Below are 13,535 nucleotides of genomic sequence, written 5' to 3'. Positions count from 1 at the left end.
GTGTGGCTAACTCCTGGCACCAGTGTCCCGCTCCCAGTCCTCCACCCCTGGGAGACAGCATCTGTCAATCACAGACCACACCTTTCCAAGCAACCTCAAGAGCTCCTTCATGAGATGAGATCGATTTGCCATCCCTGGTGCAGGGATAAGTGAGGTAGAGCCTTGAATACCGTGTTGACTAGTTAGTAGTTAATTGGATAGGCAATAGGGAGCCATTAAAGTCTTGTAAGTAGGGGAGTGACATGGTGGGAAATGAGAGCTGTAGTTCAGGATAATGAACTTGGCAATGCTTTCTGGGGTGGATTAGAATGGTTATAAGACCGAAAACCAGTTATTTGGAAGGTTATGGTTTAGGCAGACAATAATATCTGGAACTGGAGTGTTAGCCTCAGAAAGGAGGGGCAGATTTCACAGAGGTAGAATTGAAAGCACCTGGCAAGTCTGGGGGGCTGTGGAGAGCAAGGGGCAGGAGTGAGAGAGGGGAGTCAAAGCCAACTCTGAGCTTCCCAGTAATGACCTTGGAATAAGAAAAAAACTGGAGTCACCATCAAGAGGGGATGCTTCGATTGAAAAGGAGTTTGGGGAGGGTGAGAGGTGTCTACAAAAAATGGTTTTTAGGCCTCTCTCTTCTGCAAAGCATAGGTTTTTCTATTCCATTGTCTGTCTCAGAACTCAGTAGTGCAAAGTAAAATAACCATTTTTAAGCAAACAGTATTGCCCTTTCACAATGAACAGAGTCTAAGCAAGGCTCCCATCTTTCCAAATATTTGGAAAATTGGAAAGCCTTAATTAGTAATCAGGGAAGGGACATGAGGGAAGGAAAGAAATATAAACCTAATCACTGTGCTTTTCAGGTTTCAAATGCTTCCCCAATCCAGGTAATTTACCCTTTAGTAACAATGATTGACAGTCAAGGAAGGGAACTCACTTTTATTTTTCCCTTGGGGAAAGCACTTGCATTCCCAATTGTTTTAAATTGCAGAAGCAGTAATTGTTGTAGGAAGGCAGCAGAAATGGCTTTTTGGAGCTGGAATTTACTGCTGAGGACTGTTGTGAGGAATATCGAGTCTATCTTAACTAAGGTCACTGGGACCATTTTCAGGATGGTCTTTCCTGGGTAAACAAATACCAGTTTAGTCAAAGGAGAACAGCAAAGGAGCCAATGAAGGCACAGGGGAATAGATTTCACCCAAAATATTAATAAGTTGCTACTGGTACCTAAAATGAGCCAGAGATATTTTTTAAGCTGCTGCATCCCAAATAGAATCATGGGTGAAATTTAATATGAAAAGTTTTTTTCTCCCAAATATTCTAAAATAAATATGGACAGTGGATGTATTTTTGACATACTTACTGTCCCAGAGAAACTTGTTTATTAAACCGTGCACTTTGATATATGTGTTTACTTAGAAAAGTCAAGTGTGACAAGCTAGGTCAATTGCATTAAGGACATTATTAACAGGCTAACCCATTGTAAATGGTGTGAAGGCTGCTCTGGAAATCTGTGCTTTGATGTATGGGGAAACCCACACATCTGATTTGGGGGGGGGAGGAGACAATCATGGCATTGTTTGTAGGCGCCAACAGACAGGCAAAAGCCAGGGATCCTTGCAGAGACTGGATTAAGGTATCAGAACTGTTCACATTTCATTTACATCACTCCGAAGAGTGGACCACAGGTTTTGCTGATTAACACACAGACCACTGCAAAGAGCATTGTGTATTTGAAATCAGACCAAGATCAGTAACAGTAACACAAACCATGTGTGAAGTTTGGCATATGGAGGTTCCTCTTAAGCTATTATCTAACTAGGTTTTTTCCTCTTATTTTTGAAAAGCATTTTCCCAAACCAGGAAGTTAGCAAAAGCAAAATGTTCCCCAATTCCCTCCCCCAGCCCACCCCCTAAATACACATATTTATGCCACCTTCTGGTATATAACAACATTTTTTGTTGTCAAAATTTGCAAGTCTTCTGAAAGGAAGGTGGGGGTGTGTGTTAAAAATGTACTGATTTCATCAGTGTCTCCGCAGGCAAGAGGAAATGGTGGATTGAGTATTGAGGCAGGGAAATCAGGCTACTACCACCTGAATATTTTCCACTCATCCAATCTGTACTGTTCCTTCATATTGGAGTTTGGGATCAAAGTAACATGGATGCAATTCTTCACTACCCTTGGGTTTCACGAAGCACCTATTATGTGATGGGTGTGTTTCAGCGGAAGGGGGAGTGCAGAATGATGCCTGCAATGATGTGACTTATTCAAAGCTGTTAATTATCTGAGTCTTATCATCCAGATATTATTAACGCCTCTCCAGTATATCTTTTATGGATGAGACTGTACATTTAATAGCAATAGTACCAGTGGGAATTGACAATTAGCAGCCGTGCATGAACTAGATGCAGTGTGGCACATTTCATCCAGCTTAGATAGTCATCGACCAAACAGGCCAAAGTTTTCTTCAGTAGAAATTGCCCTGCCAAATGGTTTCTGGATCCTTCTCGGAGGAAACAGCAAAGGAGCTGAAAGCCACCTCTTTCAACCATACCAGAAGTTGGCTATCCATGGCAATTCTAGACTCAGAAAATCTGTTTTAGACACAGACATATCAAACCAATACTGGAAACCCACTGGACGTCCCATCCCAAAGGAAGCAGTGCCACGTCTTTCATCCTCCCATCCTCTGCCTTCCTTGGGGTGTCAGCCCAGGTCTAATTCCTTTTTAGTCTCTCCTCAGTCCTGGGCTGGGCTGGCAGGGAGCTACCTGCGATTCCCCAACGTGGATAACCGGATTTGTCTCTTCCTAGCCGTCTGCGGATGGGGACGAGTTCTGCTCCCGGGAGAGTCTCAGAAGTAGGTACAGAATCGTTCTAGCCAATCTCAATTTCTGTCCCTGGTCTGGGGAAAGGGGAGGATTGGGGCACGGGATGCTCTCCCCTCCTCCTCCACTCTTTTCCCCACCTCCCAAAATTGGCAGCCAGTCCGTGGCTCTCGGTCTGGGGTCTGGAGGGTGGGGAATGTGGGTGTGGGGGCCGGCCGGAGAAGCTCTCGCTAGCGCTGCCTGTGGCCAGACCCGCCTCCCAACCCCTCTCGGGCGCACACACACACGTCCACCCAGACACTCTCCGCGCGCTCCCTTGCGCTCTTGCTCGCCCGCCCGCCGCCGCCTGCTCTCTCCCTCTTGCTCTTCCCGGTCTCCTTCTCCCTTTTTTTTTTTTTTTGGTACCATAGAGTTGCTCTGAAAACAGAAGATAGAGGGAGTCTCGGAGCTCGCCATCTCCAGCGATCTCTACATTGGGAAAAAACATGGAGTCAGCTCCGGCAGCCCCCGACCCCGCCGCCAGCGAGCCGGGCAGCAGCGGCGCGGACGCGGCCGCCGGCTCCAGGGAGACCCCGCTGAACCAGGAATCCGCCCGCAAGAGCGAGCCGCCCGCCCCGGTGCGCAGACAGAGCTATTCCAGCACCAGCAGAGGTAGGAGGCTGCGAGAGGGGCTGAGGAGGGGGCGGCGGGAGACCCGGCACCGAGCGGGGGCCGGCCGGGAGCGGGCGCCCGGGGCGCGGGGTCGGGGGCCGCGCGCGAGCTGGCGGCGGCGCCCGGAGCTCGGAGCACCCCCTTCCCCTCCCCCCTCCGCCCCCCAGAAATGTTGCAAACTTTTGCAGCCCGTTCTCGGGTTGCGGGAGGAGAGGGGGGCGGGGGAGGCGGCAGGAGGGTTGACAGCCGGCGGGCTCACCCCCTGGCTTTGATTTTTGTGCAGAGAGGAGGAAAGCCGCGTTGCCGAAATTAAATACGCTCCCCCAAAACACGGAGAACCGGAGAGTGGGGGCCCGGGAAAGAAACTTTTAAAGCGGCAGTGTCCTTTTAAGAAGGGGAAAAAAAAAATAAAAATCTGTTTATGGCCACCCTCCTCCCCCTTTACCTTTTCTCCTCTTGACAGTTTTCGGCCCGGCCGCCCGAGGCGGGGTGGGTTTTCGGCCCCGCGCAGAGCTGAGGGGGGCATCAGAAGTGGGTGACCAGGGCAGCCCCAGGGGTGGAGGGGGGGCGCTCCTGGACTTGGGGGGGGCGCCTTCTCTGGAGCACGGCGGTGGCTTTGAGATTTGGAGGTAGGGCTGGAGGAAGCGGGGTGCGGGCGCGGGAGGTGCTCGCCAAGTTGTCTGGCAGGCGCGGCGAGGGGAGATGCGCAAGTTTGCAGACCCGGGGTTCGCAGCCTGGCGCCCAGGCTGGCGGGGGGGCGTGTGCGCGTCAGCGCGCCCGGGGCGGCGGTCCTGTGGGGCGCTCCACGCGCATTCGGAGTGAGCGTCTGCAAAAGCAAACAAGCAGAAAAAGAAAGATCGCCAGGCACCCAAACTTATTTCTGCCCTGGGAAATCCTTCCCTCCCCGAGCGTTTCTGCAAGATCCTGGGAATGGTCAGTGCGAGTTGAATGCTGGTTGGACAGTGCGGTCGATGTTGCCCCCTCCCCGGGCGATTTTTACACACTTCATTTTGTAGAATGTGTGTATGTGCTTCTTTGGGGGGCTCCATTGCCTCCTCCTTGCTTTTTTTCTAGTTAAAGTGGAGTGTTGGGGAAAGCTCAGCCTCTTCCCTCTTTCTTAAAGGTATCGGCACTTGATGGGTTTTTTTTTTCTTGGGGGTGGGGATTATTTATTTGAATGCGCCTGGAGTTTGCAAAGACCGGGAGGAAGCTACGGCTTTAATTACTGTTGTAAATAATGTATAAATCACGCCTGTCACTTCGGAGGAAGCAGGCTACCGCGAGCCGCCCAGGGCTGGGGGGCAGAGAGGATCTCCAGCCCTGACTTGGGCACTGGCCTAGTGGGCCCCTCCTCCTGCTACTAGGCTTCTGGCGGCGATCGGGGAGCCCTGGGAGAGGCGAGTGGGGCCCCCGGGAGCCGCTCCCTTGCTCTCGCTGTTAGAGTTGGAGGTAGGAATATGGCTGATCATGTGCCGGCTGTTTTACAGTATCCCCCCCCCCCCCCACCTTAGCCACACCCCCTGTCCAGGCGCTTTCCCATTCACGGAATTGGAGTACAGTAAAAGCCATCAGGATGACACACGCGAAAAACATTTAATTAAAGGAGATTTCGGAAGAGTGAACACATTGAACCGCGGTTTGAATGGGAGGGTGGGGGCAGCAAGGGTCGGGAGTACTGGGAGGGGGATTGGGGCTGGGGGCCGGGTCCTACCGCTAGCTCCGTGAGTTTGTGTGTGGAGAGCTTTTGGCTGCAAAGAGTATATTTAGACCTGAGACGGTGGATTTGGAATGCGAGCGGGTTATGTAACAGGGTTAATCAGAAACACTGGAGAAAATCCCCTTCATGTGTTTCTGAGGCTTTTTTTTTTTTTTTGAAGGGGGGGACGTATTATGTAGGAAGCCACACTAATTTCTGGGGTGTGCTGCCACCCTCCTCTGTCTTAACTATCCCCCTCCCTTGTGTTATTCGCATCTTCAGGTGTCATTATGCCAGAAGGTGTTCTTGCAAGAGATCCGGGTGGCAGGCTGCAGAACCGACTAGCAAATCCGTAACTTGCTGTTCTTGCAAATTATATAACGATGGGGCTTTCAGTACCACCAGCCCCCTAGGCTCAGCAGCAAGGGGAGAGGGACAAAGTAGGGGTAGGATGCGTCTTGCACAGCTGACCTGCTGACCCACATCCCCTTGCCCCCTAGAGGGCCACCCCCCACTCACAATTCTTTGAACCAACCTCTTGTCCATCCTTCCAGAGATTTAATGGGGGGAGGGAGAGGAGGTAAGGCCCAAACACTCAACTCACATCCTGCACGCAGGCACTAGGTTATATAACAGTCTGAATGGAAAAAGGAAGGTCAGAGATGGAGGCATCCTTTCGCTAACACAGCAGTCGTAATAGCTTCCAGAAATTATGTGCATTTGCAGACTTTAACCTCAGAGGTACTGTCTGCTCCTCAGGGGTACCAATCTTTGTGTCTGAGAGCGAGGGAGAAAAAGAGAGAATGTGTAAGTATGCCTGCTCGATGAGAGTGATTTGAAAATGGGAAATGTTTGGGTTTTCAGATGATGTAATGGAGTTGGCAGAATATGCAAGTCGGCTCCCAGAGTGTAAGCAGCAAGAAAATTGGAGCTGGCATCCAGTATTAATGTTGCATACATTACAATATTGGAAAGAAATTAACCTGTACACTAGGTGATGACGCCTTTTTAATACCTAAAACAGAAAGGTACACAGCTCAAAGGGAAACGCAAACACCGTCACCTTAAAATTAGCATTTTCAACCTCAAGGAGGGTTGAGTGGAGTCCTTGGCATTGGGTGAAGTGGGATGCTTTGATTCGGGAGATGCTTTCCAGAGAGGTAGCTGGATTAGCTTCCAGGCAGCCAGTGTTTGCAGTCCACAGAGATTGTGGTCGGGTTTCTCATGACATTGAGGTGACCTCACGAGACGTTACCTAGGTAGCCTTGAAGCTGTTGCTGGATTCTGAACTCCTGGGAATCCACGGGTGAATGGGCCGTGCACCATTAGTGCCCGTTTCCCAAATCAGACGTCTGACTTTATAATCTGAAAGACGGTCCTCCCCTTCTTCTTAAAACTGGGCAGGGAATGTTAGCAGTTTCAGGGGAACCATTCCGTTTTCTGGGTGCTATTAATGATGGCTGGTGTCGTTCAGTCCCATCTTTTCAGCCCAATGAAAGGGAAGAAAGAAAGGCAAGAGTCAACATGGGAAGTAAGAATGAAGCAGGAAAACCACAGCGAACCTTTAATTTAGCAAGGCTTTCAGGGTCTTTAGGGAGCCATAAGTATTGTGATACAACTGTTGTTAAAAACCCTATTTCGTTATTATATGCATGCCAGAAGCTTTCATGTTCCACCTCCCTAAAGTTACCCTCACGGGGCTGTGTGCCATGCAGCTGGTCTGGAACACCAATGCTGAAGGTGGAAGGCTTTTAGGGCAGGCCAACCTAAGGGAAAAATCGAATCCAAAAGATGGGATTAACGCTGAAAAGCTCAGTTAGGTTGAGATCGAACCCCCTGGAAGCTCAGCCTAGACTGACTTAAAAGCAGTTAACAAGGCCTGTAGTTTATTTGTAGCTCTGAGGACATCTAGACCAACAGAAGCCTTTGCCTTTCAGAGTGTTTCGCCACCACTCCCTGCTTCAGTCTTGGTGGATTCACTTTCCGGTCTGCGTTCTTGCCTGGCAATTTCGAGTGCCTTCTAGAGACTGATTCTCAGATCAGCTTTTCTTATGTGGCCCTGGCTCTCCCCAGTGAACAAACGATGCCCCATAGTTTGAAAGAGCTACTGGCTGGGATAAAATTCTTTACCAGAGGATGGAATAATTATTTTTTAAACTAAGGGACTTCGATTTTCCAGTAAATTGCTCATAAAAACATTTATAATTATACCCTTTAAAAATGTAATAGAATAATTTTAGAAAATGCATTTGATGATGATTATGATAACCTTTTCTGTTGCTTCCTCCTTCTTTCTTAAAAAAGGAATTGAATTATTAATCCAGAAGTCAAATCCTGAGTGGCTGAAAACATTTACAGCAGACTCTTTTTTTTTATGTTAGTCACCTGCTGGAATTTTCCAAAACCTACTGGTTTTAAGAGGAACCCTTGGCTTTAGCAAATGTCTCTGTTTCCGAAACTGAATTTTGGAGCCTGCGTGCACCAGTCCCCTCACCAGGAGACCTTAAGCTTGTGTTTTCAAGGCAGCAGAGGTGGCGGGGTACAAGCACGTACTGCAGGTTCCACACCAGACTCCTAAGTGGGATGTAGGGAGGTGTGGGAATGTTAATTGCAATAGCTGTTGCCTCCGGATGCAAATGTTCCCAGGGTCTTTGGCGACAGCTAAATCTCTTTGGAAGCAAACCGACCCCTGTCCAGCGCTAACCTTTGAAATGTGAGTGAGACAAGCCAAGGGGTTCTTCTCCATGGGCCATACTCTTGTCACTTCTAAGTTGAGATGCATGTTTTTCTCCTGATTCTCCTATTCTTGCCTTTAGGAAGTTGTGGTGTGACACTGGAAGGACAGACTGAGTTGGGTGTCACGTAGAACTCCGTTGGTGTGGTGTGGTCCCTTACAGAATGCGCCCTTTTTCTGAGGGTTCTTTCTCCCTGCCTCCCATCTTCCTGGTCTCCTTGATGAGTGGTGCTTCTAAGCTTATCTGTGTATTTCTTTGTCTGTGGAATCAAAATACTTCACTACATTTCAGGTGTCTGGGGAAAAAGTTGTAATGTGATTGCCCACCTGCAATTTTTTTTTGTAGAAAATGCTACTCTCCTCAAATGAGGTATCCTACAGCTCGCCCTCTTTGTCTTCCATGAGCCAGTGTGCAGGAACTCTGAGGTAGAACCATCATGCTTCCCTCCTCAAGGAGATTCGTGACCCATTCACCCCAAATTAGTGAGAGGTTCTTCCAGAGCAAGATGAATCTGCTTTGAAAGGCCTTTAGGTGCCAGAGTGAACAGCAACCTAGAATGTGCAACCCGTTTCTGAAAATGAAGTCTTCCTTGCTGAGAATTTAAGAACAGCCTCTTCTCTCTTTCTCTCTCTGCCTCTCTGAGATGTTCTCTCTCCCATCATTTAAAACAAAATGTTTTTTATAAGGTTTTAATTTTTTTGGTACCTCATTCAGAATGCAAAGTGTTGGTTTGAAAATGAGCTGTTAAAATGTTCACCCATCTTATTAAGCTGTACATTAAGAAAAATACAGTTGAATCATTGTGAATTAACACTTCCCCAAAACTCTACAGGTAAACAGTGTTTGAGCATTGATTAGTATACAATAAACCATGATTTTTCTATAAGAGTACCAAGACATCAGTGATGAATTAGTTTTTCTGGCTAACAGGAGATTGAGTAGAACTATTTTTTGTCTTTTCCTTATCGAATGTGTTTTTAAAGTGTGCTGGTCTCCTTTCCTATCCCAGAAAGAATATTGAGGATGTAATTGAATCTTCCTTGGAGGTTCGAGGATCTTAGGGTACCACAGGGTCACTGTTCCGAGCTTGAATTCTGATTGTACATTATAGAACTGTAAATGGAGACTGTGTCAGAGATTGGGCTAAATCTGTCCTGATCCCTGCTTGGAAATTGTTTTCTTTTTTTGGTTAAATCCTCAATATCAGTATGTTTTGTTAGTTGCCTCCTTTGTTCTCTGAGTTGCAAGTAGCAGAATAGAAATTCACATCAGTTAGTTGATTCTGGTTAGTTGAGGTTTTTACTTTAGAGAGAAATTTCAACCCAAGTCTAGACCTTAATTCTTTCTCTAGCAGCATAGAGGATGTAAAATCATTCTCCAAGAATTTAGGAAGAGTATTCTACTTACAGATAAGTTATGTGTTGTATTACCATAGCATTATATAACTTCTCCCCTGGGTAGTGGTAGATAGAAATGTCAGCTCATTTTGCTTCTCCTTTAGATATGATGAAGGGGTTTCATCAGTCCTGAAAGTCAGGAAATTCCAGGGTTAGAAGGAAGACTTTCAAGGATGTGAATAAAGAACAGTTAGATTTCTCCAGAGGAAACTCTCTCTCCAAGCTTAGACCTTTGTTCACTGGACCTGTGTGGAAAGCATCCCAGGTACCACACCATCAGAGGCTGACTTTCTTAGGGCCATCCCACCTGATTTAATGGTAGTCTGAGGTTATTGTATGATACCTTTGAGGTCCTAGTGTTGGAAATTCAGCCTGGGAGTCCTGCTGTTCTTTTGTGACAGCCTTATTATTAGTAGTAGTAATTATTATCATCATTATTTTATTTTTGGAGTAAAGACATCAAGGAGATTGTCTAAAGAAATCCTCAGAAGAGCAGAGTGGGGCGTGATGGGGAATACATGTACCATAACCCTTGGGTTAGGCAGGCTGCGTTGCGGCTCTGGCTTTTACAGGCTAATGTGAAAAGGAATTACAGGTAACAATTCCCTTGTGTTGGTGGAAGACAATTTTTTTTTTCCAGCAGATGTTTATGGCCTCCACTGACACGTCATTATTACAGACTGTCTTATCACATTATGTGCTGTGGCACGTTGACAACGGCGTGGCCCTGCAGTTTTCCAGTGATTGTCTTGTCCCCAGAATGTGGCCTTCATGGCCCACCACGGTGGAGAGGACAGGTTTTCCCGCAGCCTGGAAGGTGCTGGAGGACTCCAGGCCGTCCCAGGTAGTTTCTGCACCCGTGCTGCTTTCCCTGGAGCTGCGTCAGGGGCTGGACACGAGAGGAATAACAAGGTTGGAGGATTCATAATCGCGCAGCCTCTAGTGATCTCTGACAGCGTGAGTGGGCATTTGAGTTTTGATCATGGACTGTCTTAAAATTTTTTGAAACAATTAGGAAGTTCCTACATCCGTGAACAGACCATAATAGATGAAACTTCCTGAGTACCAGGAAGGCTACCACTTGGTACAGGATTCTCACGCCTGTGAAAGAGGCAGCACACTGTTAAAAATACCTAGCTTACTTCGGGGGAGGATTTGGCTGAATACTGATGAAGTTTATGAAATATGAATGTTGTGAAGTTGCTGTACGTAAGTGGTAGGCGTGTGTGAAAGAAGTAAGAAGCAATAAAATGGTGTATAAATGACACTCTGAAACTTGATGGATTTGTATACGTGACAAGAATGGTGACGTTTGGGCCTGTGATGGGGGAGGATAAACTGGCTTAAAATCTATATGTCAGACTCTCGATGTGGGACTAAAAATTACAGCGTATAGAGTCATTTGACGTATTTTATAAGCGAAGAATGCTACCAAGGATAAACAGTCAGGTTGCAAAGAGGAGAGGTGAAACGGAATGGGGGGAAATAGGAGGGACCAACACTTGAATTTATAATGAGGTATGGTAATCACTGTTTTAAATAATCCAGACTATTAACGACTGTGCTGCCAGGTAGAGAATTCGTTATAGCCAAACAAAAGGCATCACTGTGAATTTTAGGTTGTGTGGGAGAAATCCTCTTGATCCCCAAAGCATAAATGCATGTACTGAGAAGCAGAGCTGCACACATTGTAATTTTTTTCTGTCTTATCCTGATTAATTGACAGCCGACTGTATGCCTCTTTCCTGAAGGTGACTTTACAATCTCCAGACACAGACATTTCTCTCAGAAGTGGAGTGAAGGAAGGAGAGCCACATGCTAAAGTGTGTTTCACTGGGTGAAGTATTTGGGGGGAAAGATAAGAGTGGTGAAATAGGGGAAGGGGGTCGTGCATACAGAGATTAAGGATGCTGCCTGTTGGGGGCTGGGGAGTGGGGGCTGTGAATGAAGGAAGGGAATCTCTAGAGGGAAGGAGACTTCCCTGCAAAAGAGAATGAAATTAGCATTGACTCTGAAATGGCTGGGAATGTGCCTTTCTAATTTTAAATTATCTTTAACAAGGACAATGAACAGAGGAAAAGTTGACACTTTGAGAAGTTATGACGAACTTGTCGAGAATGCCAATTGACAAAGGCAGGTAAGGGAATACTTGGAGAAACAGCACAAGAACAGGTCTGAAGGGCAGGCCGATCTGCTGCCTAGCGTGTTAAGGGAATTGGCGGGCGTGTTTATTGACTCTTCCAATTAGTTTTAAAGAAACCTGGAGAAGTGGACAAAGACGGAGAAGGGACAACCGGATGTGATTCTGCCCTTCCAGAAGCAGAGGCCTCTATCGTCCCATATGGTCGGCGCCAGTCATGGGGAAGAGTGACTGCTTGGAAGTTAATGGATTTTCAACAGACAAATCACAGAAGAAACAAGGGTATATTTCACAAGTCTCTTCAATAAACTGCACTGCTTTTCATTTCCACTGCGCACTTATAAAGCCAGTGGATGGTAAGAAGGCCATGGTAACAATACAGCATGTACTCCCAGGCACGTTTGTGTGACAGGGATATTATATCTGAAAGGACTGAGCACCTGGGAGGGTGAACTGCCCGTAACTCTCAATTGTCCAGGTAATGAAGCAGGAAGAAAGCAAAGGCAGATGAAATACTTTGATAATCAATGATGATGCTTCTTTTAGTGATCGTATTAGTTGACTGATGGTGACAAAGGTGAAATTGCTGGAGTTGTATTTTACCATTTCTGGCACGCACGACCCACTTTGGATGAACACATTTCTACAGAAAGTGCATGAAGAGTGGTGAGCTGCTAAACTTTCTTGAGGCCCCCAAAAGAATCAGTAAGAGAACCGATGGCACCCCTGAAAGGGCTCTAGAAAATTCTAAAGCTCGCTTTCTAGTCTTGAGCTTGGGGGTGTACGTTAGATGTATACGGCTCACTCATGAGGCTGCCATGGGTCGTGTTTTATTAGACCACAGCCTGTTAGAGCCAGAGACTGCCTTAAGAACCATCTAGACTATACCCACCCCCTGTTGAAACTGGCACTCTCAGAGGTCAGAATGTGCCCGAGGTCCCATTCCTAGTAGGTAGCAAGGCTGTGAGTGGAACCCAAGTCTTCTCCATCCCAGTGTTCCTTCCACTTGCATGGATGCTGAGACGTTCCAATAAGTTCTTGCCCACCGGGAGACCCCCTGGAGCTATTACGCTATGTATGCAGGTTAACCCAGCCTTCGGGGTAGAGATGTATGAAAGGAAGCACACTTTGTTTTGGCTGTGTATCAGCAGCAGAGCATTATCAGTACTATTGTATTTTAATCCCACTGGGTATTTTTATTATTCCTTAAAAATTAGCCGGTGAGCGTGTGACTCTGCCAGTAAAGCCGTTTAAAAGCATAGTGAAAATTGTGCCTGCGTCTCCCACTCCGATCTAGTAGATAGTAAAATATAGGACATGGAGTGGGGCATCCTGAACTTGGAGCCTTTATGCTCGCTGGAGCTGGAGGCAGCCAGCTCCAGCTGTGCAGTGGGGGAGGGCGTCCCTCAGCAGCTGTCCTCTTTCCTCAAGGCACCGGGTTTGGGGCTGTGCCTTTTATAGGGATGCTGCTGAGCAAGTCTGCCAATGGAATACTATGTAGCCAGGAAAAATCATGTTGTAGTGGAAGGTGTTTGGGATCTACTGCTTAGTGAAAAGTCATGGCTTTCATGGAATGGGATCATTTTTATAAAAACTATGGTGTGTGTGTGTGTGTATGTATATGTATATATTAACATGGGCCCACATGTCCCTAAATGAAGAAATGATAAAGTGGTCATCTCTGGGTGGTGGGATTATCTATGAATTTCTCTTTCTCTGTGCCCTTCTGTATTTTCCGAGTTTCCTGCGTTATGCATGTTATTATTTTTGTAATTGGAAAAAATAAATCTTATTTTTTTTTCAAAAGAGATTGTTTGTGTGTTGTGAAACTGAGGCTACTTTGAAGGAACTGATCTGAACTTAGTATGTTACACAGAATTTCTTGATGTTTCAGGATGGGCCAGGTTTACTGGCCCAAAGAGCAGTAGCTTTGACAGCCATATTCAGCCAGGAAAACAAGGGTCGTTCAGCTTGCATATGAAAATGAGTGTCCTAATATTGGAATTTCTTGTCCCTCTAGCGCAATGTCTTTCAAGTGTTTATTATGAGAAAAACGTATATTGTAAGCCAGTACATACACGCACGCACGCGTGC

At 46.7% G+C, this 13,535-nt stretch overlaps 1 long non-coding RNA gene across 1 annotated transcript; it reads left to right on the top strand.

The window, feature by feature from the left end:
• The first annotated feature begins 3,264 nt into the window (after positions 1-3,264).
• Positions 3,265-13,211, top strand: LOC130845446 (uncharacterized). Its single transcript, XR_009051406.1, has 3 exons — positions 3,265-3,473; positions 11,028-11,124; positions 11,363-13,211. It is a non-coding gene; the product is annotated as an uncharacterized LOC130845446 (long non-coding RNA).
• Positions 13,212-13,535: the final 324 nt, after the last annotated feature.

This window comes from Hippopotamus amphibius, chromosome 2 (assembly GCF_030028045.1).
Source record: "Hippopotamus amphibius kiboko isolate mHipAmp2 chromosome 2, mHipAmp2.hap2, whole genome shotgun sequence".
In the NCBI taxonomy this organism is placed as follows: Eukaryota; Metazoa; Chordata; class Mammalia; order Artiodactyla; family Hippopotamidae; genus Hippopotamus; species Hippopotamus amphibius.
This window is presented reverse-complemented; position numbering and strand designations above follow the sequence as displayed.